Below are 19,611 nucleotides of genomic sequence, written 5' to 3'. Positions count from 1 at the left end.
CCATTGTTTATGTTTGGGATGCCTTAAAATCATATCTATATGGACAAAGTATCAGATGGTATAATAATAAAAGGAAATCTTGGGATAAGGAATTGTTAGATATTCAAAGTAAATTAGACTCCTATAAACATAATAATAAAGAAAATATTATAGACAAGAAAGTTATTGAAGAAATAAACAAACTAAATGAGAAATACAAAGAAATTTTAACTCATAAAGTTAAAATAACTTTAGAGAAATACAAGTTTTTGTCTTATTCAATAAGCCCCAAATACTTACATAGACTTAAAAATAAAACAAAAAGGTTGAATAAACAAAACCATATCAAAGAAATCTTTTCTCTAAGGAAAAAGAAGAATGTTTCTAGTATACCAGAAATACTAGATGAATTTAGAAATCACTTTCGCAAAATTAACCATAATAACATTAACATGGAACCTAAAGATAAAATAAAGGAGTTTATAACCACAAACATGAATAAAAAGCTTAACAACAGATTAAACTATTGGACAAAAGTATTTCATATACAGAAGTTATCACACAAATAAATAAGCTTAAATCAAACAAAGCACCGGGTAATGATGGTATTATACCAGAGATATATAAAATCCTTTCTAAAAGTACATATTCATTAATACATACGGTTTTTATTTTGGCCCAAACTGAGTTAATAACCCCCCATCTTGGCAATATACATTTATTTCGCCAATTTTAAAACCTAATAAAGATCCAACAAGATGTTCTTCATATCGGCCCATCTCATTACTTAATGTTGATTATAAAATGTTTATGAGTATCTTTGCTGATAGATTGAAGACAATCATTCCGGCATTATAGATATAGATCAGACAGGCTTCATTGTAAATAGAAATACTTTTGATAATATAAGAAGAACTTTAACATTAATAGATTTTGCAAATAGGAAAAAGAAAGATTTAACACTTATTAGTTTTGATATAAGTTCAGCATTTGATTCAGTAAGTTGGGACTATCTGTTTACCTTAATGAAGTGCACAAACTTCTCAGATGCATTTGTAAATCTAATTGAGCATTTATACAAAGGAACGTTGGCTTATATTAAGGTAGGAACATATGTTTCACAAAAATACCCATTCTTAAAGGTACAAAACAAGGATGTCCACTTTCTCCACTATTATTCACTTTAGTAATGGAGCCTTGGGCTAATTTGATCAGAAACAGTACTGACATAGAGGGTTTTGAAATAGATAAAAATACAACATCCAAAATTCAACTTTTGCAGATGATGTTCTAATTACATCAGCAGGATCTAATTCTTCTATGCAGTCTCTATTTGATAACATGATGAATTTTAAAAGTATTTCTGGTTTAATATTCAATGAAGAAAAAACTAAAATACTACCTATATATACACGAAAAAATATTCTCATTAGTGATTTTACTAAATATGTACCCAATTCAGGTCAGATAACTTATTTAGGTATAATACTATCTAAAGATATTAAATCTATTATATATAATAATTATAATACCTGTTTTCTTAATATACAAAATCTTTTTAATACCTGGAATAATATGTTTTTTTACTATGGAGGAGAGACTTACAATTATTAAAATGATAATATTCCCCAAGATTTTATACTTAATACAATCAATAATACTTCCACCTACAAAAATAATTATCAAGAAACTGAATACACTAATGTTAAATTTCCTATGGGCACCTAATAGACCTAGGATTGCATTAAAGAAACATACTAATAGCTGGTCTCAATTTATTTGGGGTATTTCTTTTCCAGACTTTAATTTATATACTATCTCTTCTATTGTAAAAGTTATTACTTTATTAATAGATCAGTCATATGTCACAAAATGGAAAGATTATTGGGAGCTAATTAGTATGCACTTCATGAAAATCTCCTTAACACATAAAAATATGATTGTAAATAACTCCATGTTATGGTTACTAAAGGAATTTTGTACTTCACCTATTACACCTAAACATATGGTTTGCTACCCATTAAATATTATTATTAGTTATCGTAACTTTATATTCATGCACCCTAAGTATAGGGAATGGAATTTTATTGTATTCCCTATAATGTATACTCAGGGTATGCTTTTGTCATCTACTTCTGAAGGAACTCATTTAGCTATAGATAATGATCTAAAGTACTGGTATCAGTTGATATCTGATAATAAAGTTAAAAATCTAGATTTTTAAAACAAGAATTTGATCTAAGAGAAACTTGCTGGTTAGAGGTTCAGACCTTTAGACAACATCTCATTAATAAAATAGATCTAATGTCTATAACAGTTAAAGACTCTATTCCAACACTGATTGATTACTTGATATTAAATTTACAACATAAAGTTTCTGATAAAGGTAAACTTTCATACATACATAAAATTATCAGACAGGAAACTTTTTACAGTGTAGATTCATACTGGAATTATTTCACTTCTATTAATGGGGACCCACCAAATCAACAAGATAAACAATATATATTGGAATCTGCTTATAGAACTACGTCTTCCATTGTCTGGAGACTTTATACATGGAAATTTTACATAGATCTTTTTATACACCTTTGATGATGAATAAAATAAATAATAAAGATAATTTATGTAAGAGATGTAATGTAGAAATTAATGCTGACTGGGCTCATATGTTTTATGACTGTATAAAATTGAAAGAATACTGGAAGTCAATTAATGAATTTTTGCAGGCTCTTTTTACAGATAATTTCATTATTTCTAAATCTCTTATATTATTCAACACACCTGTACCTCAAAGTGTTAAAAAGGTCAAGCTTCTCTTGTTATGGTCTATTCTAGCAGTGGCTAGGAAAATAATAACAAGAAATTGGATTTCAGATACACCTCCTTCGTTCAATGAATTTAAAAATGTTATGAATATAGTGTGCCATATGGAAATAAACACAATTAGGACAAGAACAAATAGAAAAACATCTTATTATATTGTATGGGATAATTTACAAAATTTGTTAAAAAAATTTTAATTTCAATAGCATGGTATTTTAGTTTAATTAATTGATCTGATTGTAGTGGATGTCTTTGTAAATACTTTAGTTGTTTTGTTGAATGTTATAATAATACCTATTTTTAATTACTTGTATAAAATTGTTATGATATTTCTCTTATATGTTAAAACAATAAACCTGTTTAAAAAAAAAAAAAAAAAAGGCAAGACCGACACTGGCGAAATGTCTCTAAGCTCAGTTCAGGCTGGTGCTGTGATCAAATCCGGATGCTGATGATGATTTTTATCTTAGCCTTTGAGCTTTTATAGTCTTTTTTGAGTTGACAGAATATTGTAGAAAGATCTGACATTACAGGCTCATCATGAGTTGATGGAATATTTTAGAAAATTACAGATCATTTCCTAAGTTGTAAACAAGTCTCGTAATGTCTGGTCTTGTGCCCTACTTCCCTTTTTCAGAGAACAGTTAGCTCACAACCTTGTGATATAGTTCCTCTTTGAAATCCCCACATTCTGGTAAACATCTTTTAAGCTGATAAACAACTTACAGGTTAACAAAAGTTCAGTAATACCAGTAATCAGTGAGCAAGGCCTGCTCTTAAGCATATTGTATTATTACACTATTAGCAGCATATAGTGATGTAGTGGCATATCAAGAACTAGCAATAATCAATCTAGCAATAATTAAACATACACAGTGATATGTGGCTCGAGGCATAGCAAAAACTGGTAGACTGTGTGGATCCGTCACAGGCCACCCCTTGCATCGAGCAACGTATGCTGTGTATCCCTTATAATGGTTAAAACTGACAACATCAGTCTGTACCTTCTCATCACTTTACAATAAATGCAGCATGATATTATGCAAAATAACACAGAAACTATTGTGGTCAAAAGTAAAGGATGCAATAACAAATTAAACCACACTGAAGCCTTAGATGACCACATAAAAACATCATACCAATGCGAAACAGTTATGTCCTGTATTTCATTTGCAATTTTTACAATGGTACCTTTATCTTCAATCATTTTAATCACTGTTTGATGCGCATCATTTAGTGTTTTATTTAGAAGTTGCAACACTGTTTGTCCTTCCTGCTTAATCTGTTGAAAGTCCGGGTGGACTACAGATGGCCACTTAAAAGTGTGTAATGGTTCTATGCTAGCATTAAATGTGATGTCCATCCATCTAGTCAGTCTAATTAATTCTCCAGTACAAAAATCAATAATTGCATGGATATTACTTTTACAGTATGCTCCACCAGTTGTGATCATTTTATCACTCCAGGCTAATTTACAGGAGGATATCACACAAACAGTGGTATCATTTAGCTGGTAGATGTCTGTACCATTCACTACATACCTGTGCCAGGTGCATTCCCCAGTTCCATTATGTAAGCATGGGTGAGGCTTCTTCTTCACCATCATGCATACCCACCCCTGGGGCCAGGTTTCACAACCTGCCACATCAACGGGTACATCATTATAATCAAAGTAGATTTAATTTGAGGTACCCACCAATTATCTCCAAATTGCAAGGGCAATGCAACAAATGGACAGACCTGCTTTGTTCCTTTTTTACTAGCAAGATAGTCAAAAATCAGTATACAAGACTTATTTTTACATGCAAAATCTATTGGCTTTAACCAATGATACAGTTGCAGTTCCTTTTGCCAATGGGCTGCCTTTTTAGCCCCCCCAAGTTTGTGTGAATTGCAAATATTGCTGGTTGGCAGCCAACTGAGATAAGATACAAAAAGTCTGATTTACTTCTGCTGTGAGGTTATTTAAAATCTGTTCTGTATATGTATTTGTATGTTTAATCCACCTCCATAAGACAGTTTGAGTTAAAATACCGTCTACAGTTCTTTGTCCCAGCTCGGGATCATGGTCTGCTAGTAGCTTAAAGGCCATATTTAGGTCAGTGCCCAAACGGCTCAATTTGCAATGTAGGGTATCTATATCTACACTGTTTAGGAATCCAGTCCCTGTTCCGACTGCACCTAGTGCAGTACCAAGAATACCTGTAACATCACGTTTATTTCTTCTATATTTGTAATGTTTGTACTTGATATGCAAAGAATCAACCGGCCATAATTGTACACTTTTACAATGTGGGTACCTGTTGGTGATATCAACTGCTGACATGTTAACTATCATTTTAATACGTTGTATAACTCTAGCACTACTTACAGTTTTACATCCTCTGGTATATCTTACCACATGTCCCAAACCCATTAAATACAGTTGAACTATTGTCCATGGCATATATCTCCAAATTCGGAGATAGGGTTTTCGCGGTGTCATTCTCCCTTTGAAATTCAGCTATGCAGGAGGAATCTAATGGAGACTTAGCTAAAGAAAATTCCGACTCGTTTAGCCTTATTAGCCAAATTTCTGTTTTTCTGCATCTAGATTATCAAATGGTAATGCTTCAGTTATTGGAGACTGTGGAAGCTCATGTCGCTGTTGTTTTATTGCATCAGCATCATCCAGAATTACCAGTCCAGCCAACTGTTGTTGTACCTGAGACACTCCAGGCACGATGTTGGCCCTTTCCTGTAAATACCACTTTTACTTCTGTACGGTCGAAGATTGTGCTATCAGGGTTTTCATCAAAGTAGTGTCTCTTAACCACCCCTGGATTGGGTAGTCTATCTTAACTGTCACTGTTTGTTGTTTAGTTATTCCTTTCACATGAATCAATGCTGTGTACACCGCCAGTACATGCTGCTCAAGGGGGCTATATCTCACCTGCGCTCCAGTCAGGGATTTGGCCCAAAATCCCAAGGGTCTCTTTTTCCCAATGTCATTCTTCTGCCACAGCCCCCAAGACATAACATTATTGGCAACTGTTACTTCAAGGACAAAAGGTTGTTGTGGATCAACTGGGCCCAGCCCCATGCTCTGCTGTAGAGCCTTTCTTTTTTGCTTCTTCAAAAGCCGTCTGTTGCTTGGGACCCCACTGAAAGTCACATTTTTTCCTAGTTACATAGTGAATGGGTCGCAAAATCAGTCCAAGGTGAGGTACAAACGCTCTCCAAAAGCCCATTGCTCCCAAGAAGGCCTGTGCCTGCTGTTTCGTTTTCGGGACTGCAATTTTCTGGATGCTCTCCAGTGCTGCTGCAGGAATTTCCCTTTTCGCTCCGTTGCAAATCATACCAAGGAATTTTACTGATGTTCCTTGTTGTGTTTTATTCTCATTTATAGCCCACCCTCTATTCTGAAAGTGCTGAACTACAGTTTTTAGTGCGATGTCTTCATCAGATTTTTCTCCAGTAATCATTATGTCATCAATGTAATGAAAGATAGTCACTTTGTCCAGCTGTAACTTGGCTAGATCTCTAGCCACTAGTCCATGACACAGGGTAGGGCTGTGCAGATATCCTTGAGGTAACACTTGGAAGGTATACTGCCTCCCTTCCCAGGTAAAAGCAAATTGAGCTCTGCTTTCTTCAGCTATCGGAATGGAGAAGAAGGCATTTGCTAAGTCCAAAACTGCATGATATGGTCCAGCAGAGGAAGACAATCTTTCCACGATCGTAACAATGTCTGGAACAGCTGCTGCTAAGGGTGGGGCCACCTTGTTCAGACCTCGATAATCTACAGTCATTCGCCACGATCCATCAGGTTTCCTTACTGGCCACACCGGACTGTTGAATGGACTCACTGTTGGCTCAAGTATGCCAACCCAAAGCAGTTTTTGGATGGTCTCAGTAATCTCAGCGTGCCCACCTGGGATACGATATTATTTGATGTTCACTATTGTTTTAGGTGTGGGAATACAAAGCGGTTCCCACTTAGCATTGCCTCGAACCACAGCCTTAACTGCGTTGACTGAACAATGCCGCACTCCAAACCTAAATGGCCCTACAGTGGTTTCCAACGTTCTACCCTTTAACACATCTATTCCTAAAATGTGTTCAGGTACTGGAGCTATCACTGCTTCAATGTAAATAGGAATACCATCCCCAAAAGCTATCTTAATTTTGGTTTTGGTGCCTAGTGTCTTTGCCCCTCCATAACCATCAATTTCTACATACTGTCCACGAAATCTACGGGGGATGCCTGCAAAAATGGTCACTTTTGATCCTGTGTCTACCAGAGCCATCACATGTTGTGGCCCTCCCTTCCAAAAAATGGTAAGGGGTACATAAGGGCGTCGGTCCCCAGGTGTAATTGCTCTTACTGTACCCCTAGCTACTGGGGACCCGCCTTCCAGTCAATTTGTCTCTGTTTTTTCGACCGGGGTTCTCCATCCCTTTCCTCCCCAGTCTCTCTCATCATTAAATTCCCCCTTTTGCCACTGTGCTAGCTCCTCATCAGTAGGGATGTCAGGATATAATTGATTCCATCCTACCTTCCCTTCAGTGGTACTCCTGGTTGGACTTTTTGTAACGGTTTGCTTTTTACCTTTAGAACCTGAACCTTTTTCTTTTTGTTTTTGCTTCCACTTTTTATATAATTCTTCAGTAGCTATCCCATCTATTTCCGCAGCTTCAACCCCCCACCTTAACAGATCCAGAAACATTTGCTTCCTTGTAACTTTCTCTCCAGATTTATCTTTTGATCTCTCTGCATTTGCCTTTCTAGCTCTTCTCTGTTCTTTTTCTTCCACTAATTCTGCCATTAGATTTAGAATGGCTATTACGTCCCATATCTGCTGACCTACACCGCCTGCCAGGGCAGCCATCAGCTGCCCTTTCCACCACTGTGGTGCATTTTTGATTAATTTGCTCCTCATATTGCTAGTCATAATTTGTGCATCCGGTCCTCTCGGAAGCACCAATACCCCATCCCTCAATTCCATCGAGTAAACTGCAGCCAACATAGCCATTTCTCTTAACTTCTGTATTGCCTCTGCTATTGTTTTCCATGGCTTATGCTCGTCGGCTACTGCTGTAGCATCAGGCCAATTAGCACGGAAAGCCGAGGCTAACCACACCACCAGTGTATTCACCTGGGAATCACCATGATCTATATTGTTTACTATTTGCTTTAAACGCGGGTGAAATACCAGACATGCACATTGGTGCATCTCTTTAGCATTTAGAGACACCGCTTCTCCCCCTGTGTCCCAAACCCGAAGAAACCATGCTAAAACAGTTTCTCCTGGCCTTTGCTTATAAATTTGGATTATATTTAATAATTCAGCTTGAGTATAACTCCGCACCTCAACCCATTGTTGTGACGCTGCCCCTCCAGTCCACTGTCCCTTTTTCTCAATAACTGGGCTCGCCTCCACTGACGGAGAATTTACTATTTCAAAATCACTATCACCCTCATCTGTTGAGGGGAGATCACCTTCCCATTCCTCAGGATCAAACTCTGCCTTACACAGCAAAGCACGAACCCGAGGCCTTGAGGGCGGATGGTGTAGTTTTCTCCCATTTCGTTGTCTACGCTGTTGAATTATCAGAGTAGCTAAGGTCACTGAATTAGACTTCCAGTGTTCAGCTTCCTCCCCTACTTTAACAAGTGCCATGTTTGCCTTCTCCAAGGCATCTCTATCCAACCTGTGTGTGTGTGTGTGAGTTCTTTACATTGCTCTTCTAATTCCAAAACTTTTTCTTTTAGTGAGTCTACATCTCTGTCTAATTCCTGAATTGCTTCAAAGAACAGCCATCTGGCTGCCCCTACCCCTTCCTTCACCTTTTTTCCCTTATCATCCAATTTTAACCCCTCTAAAGCTCTAGCTAGGCTATCAGGATCTGCCTTAGGTCTTTCCTGCAAGGGTTTTGGAGAAGGAGGAGGAGAAACTTGACTCAATACCTTAGCAAGAGGATCCCACTTCCAAAATAATGCTGTCAAAGTGGCATCAACGCCCAACTTATTTGGGGTGCTTAATGCAACATCCTTCTTACCTATACCTAGATGTTTTAAAGGAAAAAACATTGGTTGTTGTTGTGACATTTCCACTATAAACCCCAGATCCTGCCGACTACGCCAAGTGTACTAGTCCGATACTTCAAAATCTGAGGTTAATACAGGAATAGAAATGACACAAGACACCAAGGCTCAAACGTAACTTATTAATTTATTAAGCAAAACTTTTCTAAATGTACAGTAAAGCTAATACTAAATAAACAGAAAGACTAATAAATCATGTACTTACAAGCATATGCATAAACAAAATCATCTTTGCCACTGATAGGGAAACTTCAAATCCTATCCAGTGCAGCTATCTGTTCAGTCAAGGCAAGGCCGACATTGGCGAAATGTCTCCAAGCTCAGTTCAGGCTGGTGCTGTGATCAAATCCGGATGCTGATGATGATTTTTATCTTAGCCTTTGAGCTTTTATATTCTTTTTTGAATTGACAGAATATTGTAGAAAGATCTGACATTACAGGCTCATCATGAGTTGATGGAATATTTTAGAAAATTACAGATCATTTCCTAAGTTGTAAACAAGTCTCGTAATGTCTGGTCTTGTGCCCTACTTCCCTTTTTCAGAGAACAGTTAGCTCACAACCTTGTGATATAGTTCCTCTTTGAAATCCCCACATTCTGGTAAACATCTTTTAAGCTGATAAACAACTTATAGGTTAACAAAGTTCAGTAATACCAGTAATCAGTGAGCAAGGCCTGCTCTTAAGCATATTGTATTATTACAATATTAGCAGCATATAGTGATGTAGTGGCATATCAAGAACTAGCAATAATCAATCTAGCAATAATTAAACATACACAGTGATATGTGGCTCGAGGCATAGCAATAACTGGTAGACTGTGTGGATCCGTCACAGGAACCCTTCCTGGAAAAGGACCAACCCAAAAAGTACAGTTTTGTACCTACCATAAATGTAGATGTCCGATAGGTATGCATCTGCAGTCCTTACAAATGGGTTGTCCTGTTGTCAGGCAGCCCTTCGGTCGGCCGGATTCCAAAGTCTGGGTCTGGCCTCGGCTGATGTCGCACTTCACCCGACGTCATAGCTGCAGTTATTCAGGTATAAAGGTATCAGCCGACGCCATCTTCCTCGGTGTTTCTTGCCCCAGATGCCAGGTGCCCTCTAGGAAGGCTAAATTTGGATAATTGCAAAAGCTTCCAAATAAGAGAGAGCAAATAAAAATAAACATGTATATACATATATACAAACAAATACACCACAATAGATTCCCCCAGCTAGCTAGAAGATGGGTAAATACCCTAGGAGTACCTCAGAGGGGAAGGAGGGAGGGTAATCCTGACTGCAGATGCATGCCTATCGGACATCTACATTTATGGTAGGTACAAAACTGTACTATGTCCTTCAAGGATGCATCTGCAGTCCTTACAAATGGGTAGAATACCATAGCCAAACTGGGGGAGGAGGAGAAATAAGATTATGGTGTAGTTAAGATCCCTTGCAAAACAGCAGTGGCAAAACCTGCTCGGGATCTGGAGTATAAGGGTAAATTATAATGCTTGGCAAATGTATGCACGGAGCTCCAAGTAGCAGCCTCTAAAATGTCTTTGGTAGCCACTCCTCGTAAAAAAGCTGTGGTAGTGGCTGTAGCCCTTGTAGAGTGAGGTCTGATGTTTTCTGGAGTTTTCTTCTCATGGTAAGAGTAACAAAATCTAATGCAATTTCCTATCCACTTAGAGATTGTCTGTTTTGAAATTACTTTTCCTTCCATTCCTGTTGCATATGCCACCAGTAGCTGGTCAGTTTTTCTATTGCTCTTGGTCCTGTCCAGGTAGTAACGTAATTGTCTATGCACATCCAAGGTATGCAACAGTCTTTCTCCCCTGTTCTGTGGGTTGGGGAAGAATGTAGGCAGGTGGATAGCCTGGTTTAAAGATAACCTGGAGACCACCTTTGGCATAAAAGTAGGATTAGTTCTCATGGACACTCTATCTTGATGGAAGATCAGGAAGGGCTGTACTGCCATTAATGCCTGTAGTTCAGAAACCCTTCTTGCTGAAGTGATTGCAAGCAGGAAAGCAGTTTTCCATGATAAGTACTGTAATTCTGCTGTTGCTGCTGGCTCGAAAGGAGAGAGTGTCAACTTTTCTAGCACAAAGTTCAAGTCCCATGCTGGCAATGGTGGCTTCCTAGGTGGTTTTACATTTTTAATTCCTCTCAGAAACTGCCTGAGCAGAGGATGTGAGAAGACTGGAGGATCCAAGTTGTATTCTGCTGAAATAGCTGATGCATGAATCTTAATGGAAGAATAGGACAGGCCATTGTGGAAGAGCTCTGCCAAGTATTCCAGGATGTTAGCTATGTTTACCAGAGGCACATTTTCTCCTTTTGCAGTACTCCAAATGAGATATCTTTTCCATTTTGCTGAATAATTTTTTCTTGTTGAGGGTCTGCGAGCCTCCAAGATAATGTCTTTAACCCTTTGAGATAAATCTGGGTTATTTGGTCTTGTGCAATGTTCCAGGCAGCCGGCTGCAGTGTTTTCAGGTTTGGATGCAGGGTTTTGAAGTTGTTCTGTGTTAACATTAAGGGAACTAGGGGCAGAGGCCATATTTGTTCCCGAGACATACTCCTCAGTAATGGGTACCAATGTTGCCTTGGCCAGTCTGAAGCTATCAGGATGATCCTTGGACGGTCTTCTTTGATCTTCAATAGCACCTTGTGCATCAAAGGAAGAGGTGGGAATGCATATGCTGTCAGGTTTTTCCAACTGAATGATAGGCCACTTTCCAAGCAAGTGGGTGGTACGTCCTCGTGCAGAATTTTTTCAGTTGGTGATTGTGTGGGGATGCAAATAAGTCTATTTCTGGTAGTCCCCATTTCCCTGTAATGGTTTTGAAGATGTCCGGATGCAGCTTCCATTCGTGGGCATCCGTGGTAGTTCTGCTTAGGATGTCTGCTAGTATATTTTCTTTTCCTGGCACAAAAATTGCTTGTAACTGAATGTTGAAGCTCAGGGACACATTCCAGAGGTCCATTGCCATCCGGCATAGAGGGTAAGAATGTGTGCCTCCCTGTTTGTTGATGTACCACATAACTGTGGTGTTGTCCGTCCTTATCAACAGTTGACCCTGTCGAAGAAATGGTCTGAATGCCTGAATTGCCAGTTTTACTGCCAGCATTTCCTTTTGATTTATGTGTAGGTGCAGCTGGTCTTGAGTCCATAAGCCTTGTATGCACTTGTCCAGCATGTGCGCCCCCCAACCGAGGTCTGAGGCGTCCGTTGTGATGGTCTGGCTTGGTGGAGTGCTGTGGAAGGGCAGTCCTTTGTTTGATTGACATGCCTGAGCCCACCACTGGAATTCTTGCTTCAGGCATGGAATTATTGGAATTTGGGTTTCTAGGCTGTGCTTGTGCTGAGACCATAAATTCCTTAGGTACCACTGTAACTTTCTCATATGTAGTCTGGCATGTGGAATCAATATTATGCAGGATGCCATGTAACCCAGGGCTTGCAGTACTTTTCTTGCTGTTAGCTGGTTCTGCTTTGTTAATGCCATGAAGTAGAGAGGGAGTTGCTCCTGTTTTTCTACTGTTAGCAATGTCATTTGTTTTGATGTGTCCAGCTCTGCACCCAAGAAGGTTATCCTTTGGGATGGTATCAGCCTTGACTTTTTTATATTGACTGTGTATCCCAGGGCTTGCAGTAGATGAATGACCCTTTTCAAGTCTTTTGTTAATTTGTTTTTGTTGTCCGCTTGTAACAGGCAGTCGTCCAGGTAAGGGTAGATTTGAATTCCCTGTAGCCTGCAATGAGCAATTACTGATGCCAGGCATTTCGTGAATACTCTGGGCGCAGTAGATAAGCCAAAGGGCAATGCTGAGAATTGATAATGCTCTGATCCTGCAAGAAATCTGAGGTATCTTCTGCAATTTGGTCGTATGGGGACGTGCAGGTATGCCTCCTTGAGATCTAGAGTTACCAGCCAAGACTCCTTGCCCAGCATGGGAAGAAGTTGCTGTAGGGTCAGCATTTTGAATTTTGGAACAATGAGGTATGTGTTTAAAGCGGACAGGTCGAGAATAGGTCTCCATTGGCTTTCTTTTCTTGGTACCAGGAATAGTCTGGAGTAAAATCCTTGCCCTTGTTCCATAGATGGTACCTTTTCTACAGCTCTCATCCTTAGTAAGTGAGTTATCTGTTTTAGAGCTTCTGTCTTCTGGTTTGGAGGTAGGTTTGGCATTCCTCTCTTCCTTGGTAGAGTATGGAAGTGAAACCTGTAACCTTGGTCTATTGTCTGTAAAATCCATTTGTCTCCTGTGATGTAATGCCAGTTTACTGAAAATAAGGCTAGCTTCCCGCCTAAGGGTGCTTCTAGTTGTTCCCTGGTAGGCGTGCCAGAGCCAAGTCACTGTGATTGTCCTGTGGAAGTGGTGGTGGCTGGATCTGTGGCTGTACCTCGCTGGTTGTTAGCCTGCCACTGGCGCCCCTGTAGGCACCTCTGGATTGACCCCTGCCTCTTGAGCCTATTCCTGCCTCTCTGAGCTTTGGAGGTGTCTGGAAAGGACCAATTCTTGGAAGGCCAGTTCCTGCTAAACCTTGGAGGCTGGACCTCCAAGAAATCCTTGACTGTCTGGACAGATTTTGCTTTCTCTTCCACCTTCTTCAACACCTGCTGTGCAGGGGAGCCAAACAAATTGAGCTTATCCATGGGAGCATCTAGGAGCTTTGATTTAACATGGTCTGGTAAGGACTGCTCTTTTAACCATGCATGTCTTCTGATCACTGTACCAGTCATGGCTGATCTAAAGGAAGCCTCCAGTGCATCATAGCCGCATTTTAAGGAATGATTACCGACCTACTGAATGTTATGTACCATTTCCTGAACAGATTTTTTGTCTAATGGTTCATCCGAGGACAGTTTTTTAGTTAACTGGTCTAACATAAATTCCTGATACTGAATCATGTGGAATTGACAGTTCAAGGCCCTAGCTGAAAGAGTAGCAGAAGTGTAAACCTTTTTACCCCATCTCTCTAAGGTCCTTGATTCCCTTTCAGAGGGGAGGGGCTTTTTGGCAGAAGTAGCTACTACAGCCTTGGGTCCCTGGGAGATAGTTTTGGGATCTGCAAAAGGAGCCTTATACAAGTGATAATGTGTGTCCGGAACCCTGTAGTACCTATCGGGCTTAACAGGGGCCGGAGGAAGAGAATCAGGAGCAGTACAAGCATCATTAAATGCATCATCCACAACAGTAAGTACTGGAGGAATGGCTAAAGGCCTATGCTGTGGCAAATGCAAAAAGGTTCTAAGCTTTTTCCTAGAGTCTGAAAAATCCTGGCCCTGCCATTGAAATTGTTCCCTCATAGCATGCAAGGTTTCCCCAAAGGAAAATTCCTCAGGCGGAGAGGCAGAAGGAATGGACTCTTCAGCATCAGAGTCTTCATAAGGAGAATAAGGGCCCTCTGGAGGGTTTGAATTATCTGATTCATCAGAGGAGTCATCTGAAGAAACTGGCTCAGGGGGTCTACTCTAGGCCTCTTCTCTGGAGGTGGGTGAGAGGCCCTGTCTGGGTGTGGTTGGGATCCCCGGATCAAAGAAATGAGATCCTCTGCTAGACTAAGCATTTGTGAACTAGAGCTAGGCCTGTGAGAGGGGGTCTTAGCAGGCACAGTTTTGGTAGATTTTGCTGCTTTAGCCCTGGCAAAGGCCTTAATCGACATGGATGCAGGTGGCCTAGCAGCTCCACGTGCAGGGGTAGAAATATCCAAAGGGATAGTATCAGATAAATCCTGAGAACCTGCAAGAGCGGGTGGGATTTCAGTAGCAGATTGAACCATGCTGGATGAGGCCTTGGTAGGAGGTAAGCTTTTGGCCGAAGGAAGAACCGTGGACTCAGTTTCAGCCGAAACTGAGACACTCGCGGTTGGCTTAACCGCGGTTTCGGCCGAAACCGCGGACCGCGAGTGTCGGTCCTTTTCCTTGCGCTTCTTAGAAATTTGCGTAGTCGGAGGATCCGACGGCATAATGTAAGCAAAAGCGGAGCCGAAAAACTCCTCAGCAAATTCCGACCGATGTCTAAGCGTCCGTCGGTTGAAAGAAGCACAGGCTAGACAAGCTGCTACGTCGTGGTCTGGGCCTAAACAAGGTAAGCAGTAAGAGTGGAAATCTTTATGAGGTATTTGTTTCCCACAAGTTAAACAGTTATTCACTTTTTCTGACATCGGCTGAGGCAAGAAAGAGTCCCCAACGGGGTACTTAGCTTTTTAGAAGTCTTCGGTAGTAGTAATCTCTGGTTCTGACCGACCGGCACTTGCGAACAGCTTCTGCTTCGGGCGCCACGCGGCAAGAAAGACTGAGGAAGATGGTGTCGGCTGATACCTTTATACCCGAATAACTGCAGCTATGACGTCGGGTGAAGTGCGACATCAGCCGAGGCCAGACCCAGACTTTGGAATCCGGCCGACCGAAGGGCTGCCTGACGACAGGACAACCCATTTGTAAGGACTGCAGATGCATCCTTGAAGGACATCAGGTACATTATCCCAAGGCTCAGGCTCACTTTCCCGGTTATGCAGTAAACCTCCTCCTTTTTCTCCCTTGCCCAACAAAGGCAACCCTACAGCCATAGAGGATGTGCCTATCCTCTGATCCTTAGTGGCTGTAGGTACTACACCAGATGGAATGGTGAAAAACAATCAATGATCTGAGGAACCAAATTTGATTACAACACAGTGACTTATCTGTGACAGAGGCAAAACCAGATTTGACCTGACACCAAAAGACTGCATGGCAACTTGCTGTTTCTATAGGATGGGGGAAGGAAGAACAGAAAAGACTGGCAACTGCTACACATGTCCAGCTTTGAAGGAAGCCACAAAACTGGGTAGCTGATCCTGAAAGAGCTGGTACTACAGTGACAATGGAAAAGGTAATTTTTAGTTAAAAAAAGAAAACAGCTCCCAGACCAGGTGGAGGTAATTAGAATGGCCATGTTTAGTGTGAAGAGGACAGAAAGTTGAGAGTTATCATGCAGGTATCTGCTTTAGATATTGCTTTTGACTTAAATATATTTAAAAATAAGACACAACACTCCTTTTCAAAAATACTGCCTAAAATAGTGTAGTTTTATCTTTGCAGCCTGAGGAAGGTTTCTGGTGAAACCTGATGGAATATTGTTATCACCAGCTTAGGAACTCTTGGAGAGATTCAAACATCTTCTCAGTGTGAGGGAAAAATAGAAGAAATGGATTCTATACAAGTCCTTGTGAGGCTGCACTTAATATTACAACCACACGTCCTTATTATCCCTTCCTATGTTACCCTCGTCCTTGACTTCACACATGTGAAGAGGCCCTGCCCAAAAGTGGCTAACCCAACCTGTTCAATAAATTAGTCAAATAAAAAAACACTAGCATTATGTCCACATAAAACTGAGGAAAACCATGTAGCATGTGTTCCTACCTTAAAAATGTTAACACATCACCCACAATGCTTCTCATTAATTACAACTCGCTAATTCCCTTTCATAGACATCTGTGCTGCTAGAAGCTCTCCGTTTCTAATGTTGCCATTTAGTTTCACTGTAATCCTAAACATCTTTATTTTAACTAATGATTGCACTGTTACATTTTCATTGCTGCTCTGACAGATACTGGGTGGTAATTTTCCAAAATGGTAGGACCCAGACACTGCTTCTAGAGAGTGGGAGTGATCATGGCTTCTTTTAATACAAAGAGAGAAAACCTCTAAATCTGAACGAGGACTGAACCACTTGAAATATAAATGGTCTAGTGAAGTCAAGCAAGATTTAGTCATCAGACTGCTCCTAGTGAAGTTAGACAAGATTTTTACCATCAGCATTAATGGACCAGGATTCAACCTGCAGTAAGAACAGTGCAAGAATGATACTTGTTTATCACTTCATCAAAAGTGACATAATGAAATTCAAACTGGCAAAAATATGGGCCGGTCATGTAAGACACTCCTCATTACTCTATGAACACATCACTGGAAAAAGCCTACCTAACTGTAGTAACCTCATTTGCGAACAAGCTTGTATTGTCCTCACAATGGAAGTCTGAAAAAGGTGAGTGTTGAAATGACAGGTTTGCACAGCCTGTTCACTACTTAAGATAGTACTGCAGGACAACTTCATTTAGCAGAAATCTCACCAAATAAGAAAAAAAGTTGCACATGAGTTCCATTTGATATACAGAATAATTGTCATCTAAATGAAGCCTCTCCCTTTAGCAGGAGTAACCTACATCACTTGCGTTCCAACCACTGTTCTAGTTGATCCATCAAGTGCAACTCATGGTCACACCCAGAAAAGGCCAGCTGTGCCTAACAGACCTGTACACTGCTCACAGTGTGATATGGCATTCTAAACATTATGCAAGAAACTTTAGAGACACATTAATTTCAGCTATAATTCCATCCAGAAAAATAATGTTACCTGGACAAAAGTTTAAAGCTAGTGAACTAACTATAGTGATCTTGATGTCACATGGCTCACAGAGTAGGTGTCTGCAACACCCGTAAGGTTTATACTGAATGGACAAACAAGTGTGGTCCACCAAACAGCCAACTGACATGATACTGCATCTAAGATAAACACTGACATGCAAGTATGGTAAAAAAAGTAAACAGTACCTGCTCCACAGTACTAACAGAAGCAAAATAAAAATATCTGCTTTGTACAGCAATCAGATCACAGCAGAGAGCCACATCAATAATTTCACTGTTAAAATGAATGAAGAAATATGTATTCATAGTTGTTTGTAGTTGCAGACAATGTCATTAAATGACCAACATATATGCAAATAGCAGCTTTTATGCCAGTCAGATGATGAGTCGGGTACTTTACTGCCCACAATAACTTAAAATATGTCTACTAGGACAAAAGTCAGATTATTAAAAAAAATAGGGGGAAAACATGTACCACAAATACTCTCCACCAGAAATTAAAAAGTAACCACAAACATCCCTTCATCAAAAAATAAAAAAGAACCTCAAATGCCCTGTTCAGAAGTCTTCACACGTTTCTGCAAGAAAATTACATCTGCTACAGTGGTTGCTGACACTGCTAAATACTGTAAACAATAAAGAGGTAACTGATAGTGACACAAGTACATTTATTAATCAGCCACAGCTGCAAAGTTTACTCTTTCAGCTGTCCTGAAAAAGCCACAAACCTTTCCCAATGATAACTATTCAATGGACTAGTAGTGTTTTGCAGACCAGAGTGGCAGAGTGCCACCTAAAATTCTTGTGGGCCAACTTAAGGAACAGTGACATCAAACACAAGAAAATCAGTAATGCTCTTTATAAACATGTATTAACACATCCATCTGCATTTTTTAGAGTTATGATTATTGATATTATTTATAGTGACAAAGGAAATAAGACTGGCTGGCATACTATTTTGAACCAGAAAGAAAAAAGATGGATAATCAGGTTAGGTGGTTTACTTCCAGCAGGGCTCAATGAGTAATTATGACCTGACAATCAAATAGAGTTGCTCTTCTTAACATATGTAATAAATATGGCTGTAAATGGTCTGAATGAAGGCATATTTTGTGGTGAAAGCGCTTACCTACTTGAAAATAAATGTGATTTTACTTTACTGAATGGTAATACAAGTCGTGCTTCAGTTTACCATTGCTGTTTTCTGCTGTTATATTTTTTTTTCTGCTATAATATTCTGCATTTTGCTCCTTGAAGTATACTCTTAAATTTTCACGTCTTTTTTTTCTTTTTCAGACTCTCTCAGTTAAAATGTAAACTATTTCTGCAGATTACATAGCATCCTCTACACTCTTAGAAGTGACTTGTTTAATGACTTTGTATATGCTGAACAAAAGTATGGGATAAGTTTCCACAAGAACTTCACTACTACGGACAAACGTGTAATAAAAATAATGACAATAAAAGTGTCAGTGGCACAACAGGTAGCACACTTGCCACCAGTACAGAAGGCTGTGGGTTGTATTCACACACGAAGCAGAAAGATTACTGACAATACAAAGTATGTCATCCAGATGAGATGTTAACTTGACGTTCCATCTGCTCGAGTTGGTGGTAGCTCAGATGAATGTAAAAGATCCCATGGCACCTGTCAAAAAGAGTAGGGGAAGTTCCGTGATGGCCTGGCCAAATTTGCTAGGACTAATCTGGTCAACAAAAGATACATACATGCACAAGCATAAATAAATAAATAAAATGCACTCAATACACATGTCTCTTATGTGATCACTGCTCCTATACCATTCGGAATGATACTGACTTGCCCCACAACCATCATATTTACATCACAGTAATTTAATGCTAGAGCATCTACAACTGCTTTCCTAAGCAATTCAAAACTGTTTTCCGTTGCACAACTCCATTCCCTGGATATATCAGACATATTAGGTACAAACCTTGCAACATGTTAAAATGTTACAATACAGAATGGAAACCAGACTCAAAAAAAATCTCCATAGAGATTACCTGGGAGACTACATCTTATAAAATATGGCTGGTGAACCTCATATTCACATCAGAAATCCAACTGATATGTAAATACAACTTCTGATCTTTTATGCAGTCCTGTCTTCTCAGCAAACCCCTTGAAGCATCATGCCTCAGGTCTCCCTTGAGATATCGCCCTACCACACCATCAAACAAATACCCCCTCTCCATATAGACCTCCTGGGCAGCATGATGGCTTAGTATTAAGATCCCTAACTTGTGACTCCAGGGTCTGGGCTACAATCCCAACCATCTCGTGCTAAG

General features: G+C 39.8%; 1 protein-coding gene across 1 annotated transcript in view; it reads right to left on the bottom strand.

Moving 5' to 3' along the window:
* Nucleotides 1–19,611, bottom strand: part of ORMDL3 (ORMDL sphingolipid biosynthesis regulator 3) — a 505,983-nt gene that overhangs the window by 160,795 nt on the left and 325,577 nt on the right. The window lies entirely within an intron of this gene.

This window comes from Protopterus annectens, chromosome 13.part0 (assembly GCF_019279795.1).
Source record: "Protopterus annectens isolate FY-2018-M chromosome 13.part0, PAN1.0, whole genome shotgun sequence".
NCBI lineage: Eukaryota > Metazoa > Chordata > Ceratodontiformes > Protopteridae > Protopterus > Protopterus annectens.
The sequence above is the reverse complement of the archived record's forward strand: the minus strand, read 5'-3'. Positions and strand labels throughout refer to the sequence as shown.